At 36.5% G+C, this 14,935-nt stretch overlaps 1 protein-coding gene across 1 annotated transcript in view; it reads right to left on the reverse strand.

Annotated features, from left to right (window-relative positions):
- LOC101901791 (protein scalloped) overlaps window positions 1-14,935 on the reverse strand; it is a 415,109-nt gene that overhangs the window by 170,990 nt on the left and 229,184 nt on the right. The window lies entirely within an intron of this gene.

Below are 14,935 nucleotides of genomic sequence, written 5' to 3' on the forward strand. Positions count from 1 at the left end.
GGCCATATTTAATATGTAAAATAGAATTTACAGAATTTAAGGATAATCTGTTTCTGATTTTCGATTTATATAAATTCATAGCACTGAATGCTCTTTCTACTTCTGCATTTGAGTATGGGAAGCTTTACAGTCTTATAACGAATTCTGATAAATCTTGAAAGGGATTTTGTCCTATGGAATCTTTGAACGCATTTACTTCTATCCAGATCTATATATTATCAATACTAAGTTCCATATTAGAAATGACATCGGCGTTTTTTTTTCTCTCGTTCATTTTACTTTTCCTTCAAATGGTTTATAATACACAAAATGCTTCGTTTTATTATGGTTTATTAAAAAAGAGTTACATGTAAACAAAAGAACTTCAATGACAGGAGTGAAAGACGAATTTGCAATAAAGAACTTGCCATACTATCAAAATATTCGAATGTATAAACATTGCCACATTTTAAAATCTAAAACCCGCTAAAAGCACCAATAGAAAAGATAAAAAGCGTACATACAGTGCTTTTTCGTTTCGCGCTAGGCCCACTATTTTGGCGTTTTGGGGGGTCTAAAAAGCACCATAATAGCGCGAAAAGCACTAATTTGGCATCTCTGTCCCCAATCAATGTGGCTAACATTGCAGTGGACAAAAAACGCGGGAAATAAAAACATGAAATAAAATACACACGAGGAGACTGTGTTGAGCTTAAAAAACTTTTACAAAAAGTTTACTATAAGGAAAGTGAGAATAAATATAAGTTTACAGTACTGATGGTGAACCCATTGGATTTAATAAATCTTGTCGGTTAACCCAGTGTGTTTAACTCTTCAACATACATAGTATGTAGGGCATATTAATTTTGTCATTCCGTTTTTAACTCATTGAAATTATGATTCTAGGCCCATTTTAAGCATCTGACTAAAAATTGAGTAAATAGGTGCATTATTACCTATAACACCCATATAACGGTACCGCCAGTTATTCAAAATTTTAGAGATTGTAGCCATATTTTTCAGTGTAATTGTCTCAAATCCTGAACATGAAGTAATTTCAGGTACTTCAGTCTCTGAAAAAGACTGGTCTATAAAAATCCACGATATCGTATAGCCAGAATATAACGGTTGCTCTCTTTGTTTGGTATTTTAAATCATTTTAGTCAAAATTTTCAATGGATGTTTTTTTTTTTTGGAATCCCATATGTGGAGTTCTTAATAGTTACTTTTGACTCTCACAAAAAATTGTTTAAATAGGCCTTACAATTGCATAAAGCCCCCCTATATAAAATTAAAATGAATTTAGTCAGATAATTCATTGGTATGCTAATCTCCCATTTCGTCAGCCTCCCCATCTCAAAATATAACAGAAAGACAGCCGCTAATTTTTATTATCTAAAAAACTCACAGTTCATTATTCCCAATTCTCTCTCAACCTACAACCTCAAATAAATTCATACCCTTTTAATGTTAGGGCAGAAAGGACATATGTGAGAAATCCTTTCTGCTACACTAACATCAGAAGCTATGTAGCTCGAGTCCAGGAAATAAGACTAAATTTCCCAGCAGAGTTAGCGGAATTTGCAAATGAGTGTGATGAGCACCTGCAGAGGACCTTCGCTAAAAGAGACAGCCATCTGAAGTGTTGCAACATTAGGAAAACTGTGGTAACGGTTAAATTACTCTCGAACCCAGGGAAAAAGGACGAGCGCTGACGGTGACTGATCCGAAGAGGTGCGCCGGTTATTTTGGCCGCTTATTTGCCGAGCACCCCGAGAGTGATAGCGCGAAATGAATAGTACTACCCCGCCGTTTAGCGATGTCTCAAACGTCAGCTGTAGCCCTAAGAAATCTAAAGTGTTGGGTCCGGGAGTCGAGTAAATCACTAAAATCCTCAACCTGCCGTTAGCCATCCACATCGTTTCCGAAACCTGGAATATCGACTGAATAGTTCCGCTATTGAAGCAAGGCAAAAATGCCTGCAAAGACTAGGAATACATACCGATTTATGTTTTTTCACCTGTAGTAAATACTCTTGAGACTTAGCTACTCTCCAGATTTGGAGAAAAGCTATCCAGCTCCTGATCATCAGCTTGGTTTCCATCAACAACACAAGAGCTTTACACACCATATCCACATATTTGTAACAGGACTCTACCAGAACAGGCCGTTTCATAGAACAGTAGTATTGACCAAACCAAAGGTCTTTAATACAGTCAATCACGCCACGCAATTCGAGGACGTTAGAAATACTACCCTTCGCACAGGTTTGAAACTTTGGATAATATACCATATTTGTGAACGCCAGTCATATGGCGAATTCCGAACAAGAAATGTAAACCCCATATATTAAAACAGGGGGTCACATTCAACAGCATGTTCAAGTCGTCCGTGCAAGCCTAGCTCTCTGTGATGAATTGAAAAAGGAGACTTTGTCCTCTTATAAATCGAAAGGTTACTCTGTGATATAAGGCTTCAGTGTAGTCGGCGAAGAATTTAGCAACCCAATGGCAATTATTTAGACATGCCAGATTGTCGCTCTGAGAACTGCAACAGGGTGTCTCCTCACGACAATTGTCGACCATCTGAATGAGAAAGAGATGGTCTTATAATAAAATGCCCTCGGTACAATACCAACCTGCAACTTCAAGCCTATCTACACAGGACTATGAACGAATATTACTCGCAGAATTCCCGAGCATTTGTTCGGGAATCGGCACTCAGCAAAAAAAAAAAATAATCAGAATTTGAGCGTATCGAATTAAACATCAAATATTGAACTCCTTATTATCTCCGAAGTCTGTTCGAATTTAAATCCTACGAGGTCCGAATAAATGGCTTAAAACTCGATTAGTGTAAAGGTGTAGTTGGTCATTATGGCAACCCGATTGTTGTAACTTTTACAACAACAATCGTTGATGTGAGAACAAAATCTGACGGTTGAAGAAGTGGTTTACTTTTTATAACAAACGTTCCAATTCATTCAATTATAATCTGAAAACCCGTAAGACTTCTGTAGTATATGATCAGAATTTTAAAGGTGCGAATGGAGTTATTGCTGGAATGGCTTGTTGTTCTTCGACATTTATTCTGGTTACTAGAATGACACATTACCATATATTCCAAGTCGATGAATATATAAATCACCACAACTAATGGGATATTCATTGAGTTGACATCATTGATTCCCCAAACATCTAAAATACCCAACAGCTAGCAACATAACAACACAAACAACAAGAGCCAAAGCAGGTGTTAAATGAGGCGGTTTAACAAGTTTTTTCTATTGTTTGTTACACTTGTTGTTGTTGCTGCTGCTGAATATTATGAATATGACTCTCCCCAAAAGTGTAGAATTGCTCCCAAACAAACACACACACACACACAAAATATGATCATCTCCACAATTTATTTTTTTCAAAATTTCTCATTCTACAGTTGCTTTGTTTGCATTATTTGCTGCTTTTAATGTTTTTTTTCGATTTCTTGTTTATACATTTTTTCTTTTTGCTTTGTTATGGTATGGGTATGCCTGGCATTTATATTGGAATGTAGAATATTCGACTTGGACTTCTGTTGTGTGTATCGCATTTATTATTATTATTATGCTCTCGCCTATGAGTAATGGGCTACCACAATAAGAGAGTACTAGCAAGAGAAACCACAAGTGAGACAGCCAGATAGAGAAAGAGAGCGCCCACAGCCCGCCAAATAACATCACAGACACCGTCACGTCTAACAGTATTGTGCAGGCCACCGTTTAACAGAAATATTTTAAATATTTTTGTTATGAGTTGTTACCAGTTGGGGGAATACTTCGAGAAGTCTGTTATTTAACAGAGTTCGCTGTTTAACAGTCTTGTGTGATTGCTGCTGCCGCTGTTGCTGCTATAGTAAGTGATCTCTGTTTGCGTGATTCTTTTTTTTTAGACTGGGGCTTATTTGTTAACATTGTGCAATCAAATTTGGTTAGATATAAATTATGTGGAGGCTAATGAATAACTAAGATGTTGTTTACACGTAGAGAACATACTAAATTCTAATTAGAATCGAGGAAATAACTAGGAAACACACTTTCTAATTAGATTTTTTGACGAAATACTATCGAAAAATGGCAAACCCATAAAATATATGGAAACAAGTTAAAAAGTTATCAGTAGGGCTTTTATCCGTTTATTTAAACACATTTTTGCATCCGTATTTATTATTCATCAAGTTGAGCCTTTATGGGGAATGTTCCGAAGGAGTTGGCTAATATTGTCCAACTCCTCTCTGAAATATGTCTGATATAGATATTACAACGTGTCATATTTGGACTATATCACTTGATATGTGATAATTTTTAAACAATATTGAAATGTGCGTAGATCGAAGTATTCCACTTCATCTAATACTGAAAAAAAGAAAATCGAACATTTCTTTTCAATTTTATGAGAATAATTAAGCTATTAAGTTTTTGTGGGGGAGGAGGTATCAGCGTGAATGGGCAGAAAAATGCATTCATTTCAGTCCAGTTGAGGGAAGTATTAAGATGACTTCTGACTTCTTTCGCAAGTTATGAGAGATCTAAGTATATAAAATTGTTATCGTTTGTGGGGGAGGTACCCCAAGGGGTATCATCCTTACACCATATCTTGTGTTAGTATAAATATTGAGATGTGTGAAAAGAATCCGAGGGTTATTTCGCATTTTGAGGGGGTTTTGTTATTAAAAACTTGATTCCTCTGTGAGTGAGGTATCAGAAGGAGTAGATCGATATATCAAATCTTGACATCAGATATGCTATAGAGTGTTAATAGAAATATTGGTATGTGTGAAATTTTGAAAGAGTCGGATGCTTTTTTCACATTTTATGAGAGATATAATTATTAAAAATGTTGACCCGTTGTAGGGGAGGTACCATGTGTGGTCCTCTCTCTATTTTATTTATGGCAGTTGTTGTTTTGATGGAAATATTGGAATGTTCTATATTTGAATGGAATCGGAGTTAATTTCGTGTTTGTAAGCTTATTGGATATTAAAATTTTGTAACCCTTTTTTTGGGGAGAAGCAGTGCGCCGAAACATCCCATCTTTTGTGGGAGCTATACAAAAAAGGATATTTTTGTGGGAAGTATATCTAACAAGAGAAAGTCGAAATTATAAATAATATATAAGTTGGTGCAAATGGGGCAGGTAGTACGCCCCGAAATAACGAAAGTAAGGTGGGTTCTATACCAAAACGATGGATCAATATATTCTATTTTTAGTTATAGTAATTCGACATATAAAATTACGCTGATAATACTTCACCGGGCCTCTGGCAAAAATTTCGAAGTCTTTATTTTAAGCAAAATTGTCGAAATTTGAATCAAAAGGTTTAAATTAGAGATCTCCATTTTTTTAAAAGGCTGCAAAGTTTCTGTTGGAAAGGAGATAAAAACCAAACCTGCAGCTATTAAGAAATTAATTAAATTTTTATAATAGTTTAAATGTACAAAAATTTAAATGGTGTAAATGGCGCCCAACTTAGTGTGTTCATTTTTCTTTCGATCGGCAGATATGCGATGAGAGAACTAAAAATATATGATATCAATTGGAAAGTAAAATAAAATAAATTAATTTAATGGCGCCCAACGTAATGTGTAATTTTTTTTTTTCGATTAGAATCCGTTTTTCCGGGATTTTTTTATAACTTTAATTTGATACGGCCAGTATGTATGTGGACATTTGGAGTCCATCTAGCCATGCCGTTTTTCTGCTCTGCATGGTAACTCTCAAAGAGAGTATCCGATTTTCTCCAAACTTGGAACTGGGTAAAATTATTACCAAAGTTAGATCAAGTTCGAAAATAGGCAATATCCGTCCAAATGTTTAACCCCCTGGCTGGTGCCCACGATAATCTCGAAGGGAGTATGCGATTTGGTCCATTTTCAAACTTAGATCGAGTTCGGAAATGGGCAAAAAGGTCAACATTTTTAAAGAAAATAATTTACCCCATAGACATATAAAGTATCATTCGATTTTGTGCAAGCTTTGCAAATCCCAATATTTTTGTCAGTTCTAGGTCAGGTGCGAAAATAGACAATATCAGCCCACTCCATCAAGTTCCTCCGGCATAAGGGAATTGAGCGAATTGAGCATCCAATTCTTTTCTTTGAAGATGGTAGATGTCAGCTCAATTTGGGATAACCAAAATAATTACAAAATGCGAATTGAGCATCTAATTCCCTGAAAATTTCACGCATAACAATATTTTTATTAAAATAATATCCGGTTTGACAATGGAATATACCTTTTGGTAACTCCACCACAATGGGTGGAATAATCCAAACGCTTATAAAATGCGAAATATGCATCCGAAACATTCTAAGCCACACACATTCCAAATTTTCCACTGACACAAGATCTGATGTTAAGATGGAATATATCGGTTCATATCTACTGTTACCTTCCCCACAAAAGGGCTAACATTTTGAATTATAAACCTTATACCATATGAAACAAGTCAGCGATTTTTATTAAACTTTGTTTATCTCAATATTTCTGCTAATCATAAATCTTTTGATATTTCGGTCCACTCCTTCTGGTTAAACTTTTGATAAACAATTAGTCCTCTTAGAAAGTACAGGAAGTAGTCCTAATCTGGCACCTTGTAATACTTATATCAAACTTAGATCAGATACGAAATGGACAATATTTGTTAACCTCTTTCTGAAAGGTCAAAAGCTTGAATAATCATAACTTAAGTCAAAATGTAAAGAAACGGGCATTGGTTGAGGGTATGCAACGATTGATACTCTATAACCTGAGTTGTGTTCCAGAACCTGCAAACAAGTACTAATTAGCACTAATTCTGCTACAACGCGTTCCCGTACTCCAAAAACTAGCAAAACTTGCAGCTCTCTCGAGAAAAAAATGGCGCTGAGTGGTGCACATTTCTGCTTGTTTTAGCTACATGAATTTGGCCGAGCAGAAATGTGCATATTGTAAATTTGACATTTAATTGGCAGGGCTATCAAGGTTGAAAAATGTATTGATACATTTCAATAAAGAAAATGATCTTCTCAGTAAGGTTTCACCAGTCCGATTTAGGCTGTTTACTTTTGAAATTTTGAATTTTGACATTTTATCGCATTTCTGCTAATTTTCCGTTCCCTTATTTTTTGAGTAAACCTTAATGAGAATGACATTTCAAACTGTTCTCTCTTCTGCTAGTTTTACTACTAAAAAAGTACTGGAACACAACTCTGTTGAGTAATATTTTAATCTGCTGATTTTGACCATCTTTAACCAACATTGTCACTGAACATTATTAAAAAATATAAAACTGTAATTATTGTGGAAATATTGAAAATTTTTGGTTGAAAACTACACCTAAAAGAACGGAAATAGAAAAATTCGCTACAGGGTTGCAATTTTGGCAGTTGGCTACGCCACCTAACAAGAATGTTCATTTAACAAAAAAAAAAAAAAAAAAAAACATTAGAAGAAATGTGGCAAAAACCATTAAAATGCCGAATATCGGGAGATACCATTATAGGGGGCTACACCAAAACGTGGACCTATAATTACAATGTTTCGCTACACAAACTAGGACCCATTAGGGCCCACAAATACCAATTTTTAGACAAATCAGTGAAAAAATGTTGCAAAAACCATCAAAATACCGAATATCGGGATGTACCGTTATATGGGGGCTATATCAAATCATGGACCCATGCATGCAATGTTTCGCCACCGAAGCTGGAACCCATTATGACCAACAAATACCAATGTGGCAAAAAATGTGGCAAAAATTATCAAATTACCGAATATCGGGAGGTACCGTTATATGGGGGCTATACCAAAACGTGAACCTATAATTACAATGTTTCTCTACACGAACTAGGACCCATTATGACCCACAAATACCAATTTTTAGACAAATCAGTGAAAAAATGTGGCAAAAACCATAAAAATACCGAATATCGGGAGGTACTGTTATATGGGGGCTATACCAAAACATGGACCCTTACATGCAATGTTTCGACCCCGGAGCTGGAACCCATTATGAACAACAAATACCAATTTTCAGACAAATCCGTGAAAAAATGTGGCAAAAAAAAACTAAAATACCGAATATCGGGAGGTACCTTTATATGGGGGCTATACCACAACGTGGACCTATACATGCAATGTTTTGCCACACGCTCAGGGACCCGTTATGACCTACAAATACCAATTTCCAGACAAATCCGTAAAAAAATGTGGCATAAATCATCAAAATACCGAATATCGGGAGGTACCGTTATATGGGGACTATACCAGAACGTGGACCGATATATCGCATTTTCAATACCAACCATCCTAGACACAATGCAAATAGCTCTGCTAAATTTTGACGCTCTACGTCAAATAATGTGGGGTGTATCGTGATTTCAACAGACAGACAGACAGACGGACATCGTTAAATCGATTTAGAATTTTATGCTGATTATGAATATATATACATTATGGGGTCTACGACGAATATTTAGGGATGTTACAAACGGAATGACAAAGTTAAGATACCCTCCTTTCCAAGGTTGAGGGTATAAAAAAAGAAAATGAAAACGAACAGTAGTCTAAATGAACATCAAATGAATGAACTACTGAACAGCTTCACTCAAACAAGCTACTCGAAATAAAGTAAAAAAACCGAGAGAGCCAAGTTGTGATGCAAATGCATAACCTTTACTCCATTATCGAGAAAAAATTAATATTCAATATCAATAAAATTAAAATTATGTCAAAAACTCTTTGCGAAAATATCAACAAAACATAATATACCGCCTCTGCGACCATGTGACCCGCATCGCCATATAAATTGTTATTTAAAAAGAAAAATAAAATTATGCCAACCATAACTTACGTCTTTTTGATTATAAAAATGAAAGTAGAACCCTTGCGCAAAGAAGAAGAGGAAAAATCTGCATTTTGCAGATAAAGAAATGTTTCATTCATAAGCTTTCTTAAATCGCCTGCCAGCCAACCGGCCACTTGTTGGTCCGTGAATGCAAGCTAAAGCCATCGATGGTTAGTCTGTCCAATAATCAGTCGACCGGCCAACCAACCGACTCTCGGTGTTGCTGTTTGTTTTTTTATTTCTCCCTCATTTATTAAAATAAGTGACAACTTTGATATCGGTATTAAAAAAAAAACTGGCAACCAGATCAGAAACAGAAACGCGAACTCATATCATGTGGACGTCGTTGGTTTGCCAGATTAAGACAGCAACGCAAAAACAACACCATCAACAATAACAGCAACAACAAAAGTATGACAACATTCGTAACGCTCATAAAACTGCAGAATTAATAATAATGAGCCATGTAAGCAGTCCTCCTGCAGCAGCAATCTTAACAAGGTGGTGTGTTAAGTTGGGAAAAAGCATGGTTTAAAAAGAGGGTCAACCAGAAGAAGGATATGCAAATATATAAATGGGCGCGGAAGCGAACAATCTATGGGCTTACAAAAGACAAACTGGAATCTATTCAAAAGGCAAATACTAAAGAGTGGACTAATTGACTGACTGACTGACTTAATGATTCATCAACGCCGATACGTAATGGCTGAAGCTAGAATCTGGGTTTATGGAAATCCATACAAGAAGTTATACCATTTGAACCTGAAATTCGGAATGCGTTGAGGGGTAGGATCGATATGAGGAGGTAGCTTTTAAATGCGTACTCATGTACAGGGTTGCCCATATTCGACGGACCCATCTGGTAACGCCATAACTTTTGACAGAGATGTCACATCGCTTAATGACATACCGCGTTTGAGGCGTCAGCCCAAGCAGATTTTTACCATTAACCAATACACGCCATGCGAGCGCTCTGAAATAGTTGAAATTTACAAGAAGTCAATTGTGAAAACTCAACGTGCATTTAAAACATTAAAAATGTGAGAAGTGCGCCTTCTAAGAACACCATTAAGCGTTTATACGAAAAATTTTCGACAGGTAAGGCTCTTTCTAATCCGAAGAGGCCATATAAAAGTCGACCAAGGCGATCGGCCGAGAATATCGCTGCCGTACGAGCCAGTGTTGAGAGGTCGCCAAGAACATCCCAAAAACGCCGTTCTCAGCAGTTGGGCATGGCTCGGTCCACTTTACAACGGATTATTCGCATTGATTTGCATTTGTCCTCGTACAAAATTCAATTGACGCAAAGAATGGTGCCTGCGGACAAGCCTCGTCGATTGGAATGGGCCCAAAGGACCCAAAGGTCCGTCGAATATGGGCAACCCTGTATACGAAAAATACTAAACGGTACTAAATTTTGTACATTTTGAAATTGGAGGAACGGATGGAGCTGGAATCCTCAAATTTGAAATTAACATTACTGGCTGATTGTAGGACTAGGATATGGAGGTAGGTTACGACATTTGTACTTATGTGCACGAAAAGTAGTAGATGCTTCTAAATTTCGTACAATTTCGATTTAAGTGAACCGATAGGGCGGGAATGCTAAAATTTGGAAATAAGATTGCTATTGCATTGTAGGATTGGGATGTGTAGGAAGTTTTGAAAATTCGTACTTATGTGTACTAAATTTGGTACAATTGCAATTATGGCAGAAGGGAGTTAAAATCCTGAAATATGGAAATACGACTTCTATTGGATTGTATAATACAGGTTGTCATGGAAATTTGTACCTATGTGCACTAAATGGTACTAAATTTGGTACAAATTGGATCTGGAATCCTGAAATTGAGATTTCTATTGGATAGTATGATGCGCTTTGTTATGGTGAACCAATAGAGCTGGAATTCTGAAATTTGGAATAAGAGTCACTGATGCAGTGCAGGATAGATATACCAAGGGATTTTTTGAAAATTCGAACCTTAAGCTTACGAAAAACTCTAAAATGGTACTAAACATCTAAAATGATACCACTAGGTATTATGTGAACGGATAGCGCTAAAAACTAAAAATTTGGTGTGCGTATCAAGGTTGAAAATTGAGTTTAATGTATGAAGGTGGTTATGGAAATATGTACAGAGTGTTCGAACTGTACTAAATGGTACTAAATTCGGAACAGTTTGATGTAGGGAGAACAGATGGAGCTGGAATTTTAGAATTTTGCGCTGTGGTCCCTTTGGGTGGTAGGTTTATGATAAAGAGAAGGTTTTCGAAATGTGTTCGGCAAGTGCACAAAATGCACTAAATATTACTAAATTTAGTACAATTTGCTATTGGTTAAATATATAGTGATTGAAATTTGTCACTTGGTATTAGGTTTGTTCTTCATGTGTAGCCTGGACACATGGAGCTGGTTTCGGAAATATGTACCATAATTGTAAGTAAAGTACTGAATGGTACTAAATTTGGTATTGATTAAAGAGGTAGAGATAAAATTGTGACTTTTGATATCTACATAACTGTTGGTATATGGGGTCGAGATTTGGAGGTGTACTTGGTAATACGTACTATAGTTCTTCGAAATGTACTAAATGGTACTGGGTGAAGGTATAGAGCTGGAATCCAGGAATGCGCTATGGATCTCACTGATAGTGTCTGTGGTAGAGAGGAGGAGCTGGTTAGGATATGCGTACTATATGTACTAAATAGTACTAAATTTTGTATTTGGTAAAGAATAGAGCTGAAATACTGAAATTTGATGGAGGTGGTTTTGGATATGTGTACTATAATTTTTCGAAAAGTACTAAGTTGTACTAAATTGGATATTGAGCGAAGGTATAAAGATACAATTGCGAAATTTGATATTAAGATGACTGATGGTATCTTGGTTTGAGATTTGGAAATGTGTCCAATGTTTGTACGAAAAATACTTAATGGTACTAAATTTGGTTTTGGGTGAAGGGATAGGGTTGGAATCCTCACATTTCATATTGAATTATAAGTGCACGAAAAGAACTAATGGGTACAATTTGGTATTGAGTGAAATTTGTTACTTAGATTACAGACGGTATCTGTGTTCGAGATTTGGCGGTGGTTTGGAAATGCGTCTTATCTGAAATGCAACTTAAATGATACTAAATTTGGTTATGGATGAAAATTTGATATTGAGGTCTCTGTTGGTATCTGGAATTGGGATATGGAGAGGTGGTATTGAATTTAGTATTAGGAATGAATAGAGCTATCCTGAAAGTTGATATAGACGTCACTATAGCTGTCTGTTGTTAAAATAGGGATGTGTGTCTGGAAATGTTCACTATAATTGGTTGAAAAGTACTAAGTGGTACAATTGTTGGGTTTTGTGAGTAGGGATAGAGCTGGAATCCCAAAATTGTATATTAAGATCTCTTTCGGTACCCGATATTAAAATCATGTGGTGGTTTTGCACATTCGCACTAAATTGTTCGAAAAGAACTAAATGTTACTAAATGGCACCCATTATTTATCACTTTTGTTTTGGATTTGCGTACCAATTGTAAAATTTTGCATCGAGTGAATGGATAGAGCTGAAAATCTGAAATTCGATACTGAGTTGGTTTCTGGGGTTTACATATGGAGACTGTAAACTTTTTTAGAAAACATTATTTTTGCTCTAAGACAGCAAAATGTTAGGGTTGTTGGGGTTATAATGCTAATGTCTCTAAAATCAGAAAAGATATTGAAATATATGACACAACTTACAAAAGATTAGCGAATAAGCTATATTATGGTATACATTTTGTGACCACCATTTTCCGGGTCTTAAACACCCTGTGGTCTTCTTTTTGAATGGGTATTTTTTAAGACGCACTCAAATTATATCTACATTGCAAAGTATAGTATGTACAATCGAGTCTTACCCCGTTTTTCTACCCGAAATTCTGATAAAAACTGCCAGAACCGTTTCACCGGAATTTAACCAAAGTTGATGTGTGACGTTTTTATACCCTCCAACTTGGTAGGAGGGTATATTAACTTTGTCATTCCGTTTGTAACATCCCTAAATATTCGTCGTAGACCCCACAAAGTATATATATTCATAATCAGCATAAAATTCTAAGTCGATTTAACCATGTCCGTCGGTCTGTCTGTCTGTCTGTCCGTCTGTCTGTTGAAATCACGATACCGCTCACATTATTTGACGTAGAGCTTCAAAATTTGGCAGAACAATTTGTATTGTGTCTAGGATGGTTGATATTGAAAATGAGAAATATCGGTCCACGTTCTGGTATAGTCCTCATATAACGGTACCTCCCGATATTCGGTATTTTGATGATTTATGCCACATTTCTTCACGGTTTTATCTGAAAATTGGTATTTGTAAGTCATAACGGGTCCCTGAGCGTGTGGCAAAACATTGCACGTATAGGTCCACGTTTTGGTATAGCCCCCATATTACGGTACCTCCCGATTTCCAGTATTTTGATGATTTATGCCACATTTTTTCACGGATTTATCTGAATTGGTATTTGTGGGTCACAACGGGTCCCTGAGCGTGTGGCGAAACATTGCATGTATAGGTCCACGTTTTGGTATAGCCCCCATTTGACGGTACCTCCCGATATTCGGCATTTTAATGGTTTTTGCCACATTTTTTCACTGATTTGTGTAAAAGTTGGTATTTGTGGGTCATAATGGGTCCTAGTTCGTGTGTCGAAACATTGTAATTATAGGTGCACATGTTGGTGTAGCCCCCATATTTGCCACATTTCTTCTAATGTTCTTTTACCCTAAGGTGGAGGGTATTAAAAGTTTGGCCCGGCCGAACTTAATGTTTTTTTACTTGTTTAAGACTCAGAATCCAACATTTTTGCCTGACTCTGGTCACGCATTCCTGACATTCACAATACCCGTTCTCCATATTTATACCCTCTACAATGGAGGGTATATTACATTTCTCATTCCGTTTGCAACATATCGAAATATTTTGTCGGAGACCCCAAAAAGTATATATATTCCTGAGCAGCGTAAACTTTTAAGACGATTTGGTCAATGTCCGTCCATCTGTTGAAATCACGATAGAGTCCACATTATTTAATTTTGCCCAACGGTTTATATTATATGCAAGCTGGTTGGTATTGAAAATGGTTTATATGTGTTCCACTATTTTGAATGTTTCTGTCACAATTTCCAACCAATTAAGCTGAAACTTTACATTTGGTGATAGGTCAGTTCTCTCCCTGTAAAAATATTTGTTATATGTCCACTAATTGGTATAGACCCCATATAAGGGGGTTTTGACGGCACCAATCATGATGCAACATTGCGCCGGGGTCGCGATACGATGCGTCGGTCAGCACCCCGTTTGGATTTACCCAGAGTTATCTTAGAGAGTCGTAGCCCTCCACAGAGTTTTAGGTCTCCGCAGGTCCCAAAATTATTATACCCACCTACCGCCCATCAATTTCACACAACTTATTCCGATATATATTCATTTAATAATTTAAACACAACAACAAAGAATTGGCGACAGCGGTAGCATTAGCAGTGGCAATGAACACAAAACCCATCGCTCTTGTTTTAGCGTTGACAAGATAAGCAGCAAGCATTACAACAAATAACAAAAACGAAAAACAAACAACAACATTAGCCATATCACAATCGGAACGCACAAATGTGTAACCGATCGAGCGGCGGCTGCTACAGGCCGACAAACAAATGCTGCTGCTGGCCAATGGACGTTGGGACGGACATGCGAACGACCAGCCGGACAGCTTTTCATTGAATATCCGACCACTTAGCTATTTGAATGCCCACTGCGGCCGGGGGGAAGTACTTCTCTACATTTTGACCGCGCTTATGCGTGTATTTCTTTTCGCGCCTAGCGTAAACAACAGTAATTTGTTGTTTGTTTTTCTTTGGCTAATTTTTTTTTGTATTGTTTCAATGCTGCTGCAAATGCTATTATAGTTGAATTTATATTTTTTTTTATTATTTTATTAAAAAAAATGTTAAATAAACCAAATAAAATAAAAGCAGAAAGAAAAACTATACAAAAAACTCTTTGTTAGTTTTTTTTTGCACTTTTCGTTGGAGGAGGAAAGTGTGAAATGAT

Source organism: Musca domestica, unplaced genomic scaffold (genome assembly GCF_030504385.1).
Source record: "Musca domestica strain aabys unplaced genomic scaffold, Musca_domestica.polishedcontigs.V.1.1 44, whole genome shotgun sequence".
In the NCBI taxonomy this organism is placed as follows: Eukaryota; Metazoa; Arthropoda; class Insecta; order Diptera; family Muscidae; genus Musca; species Musca domestica.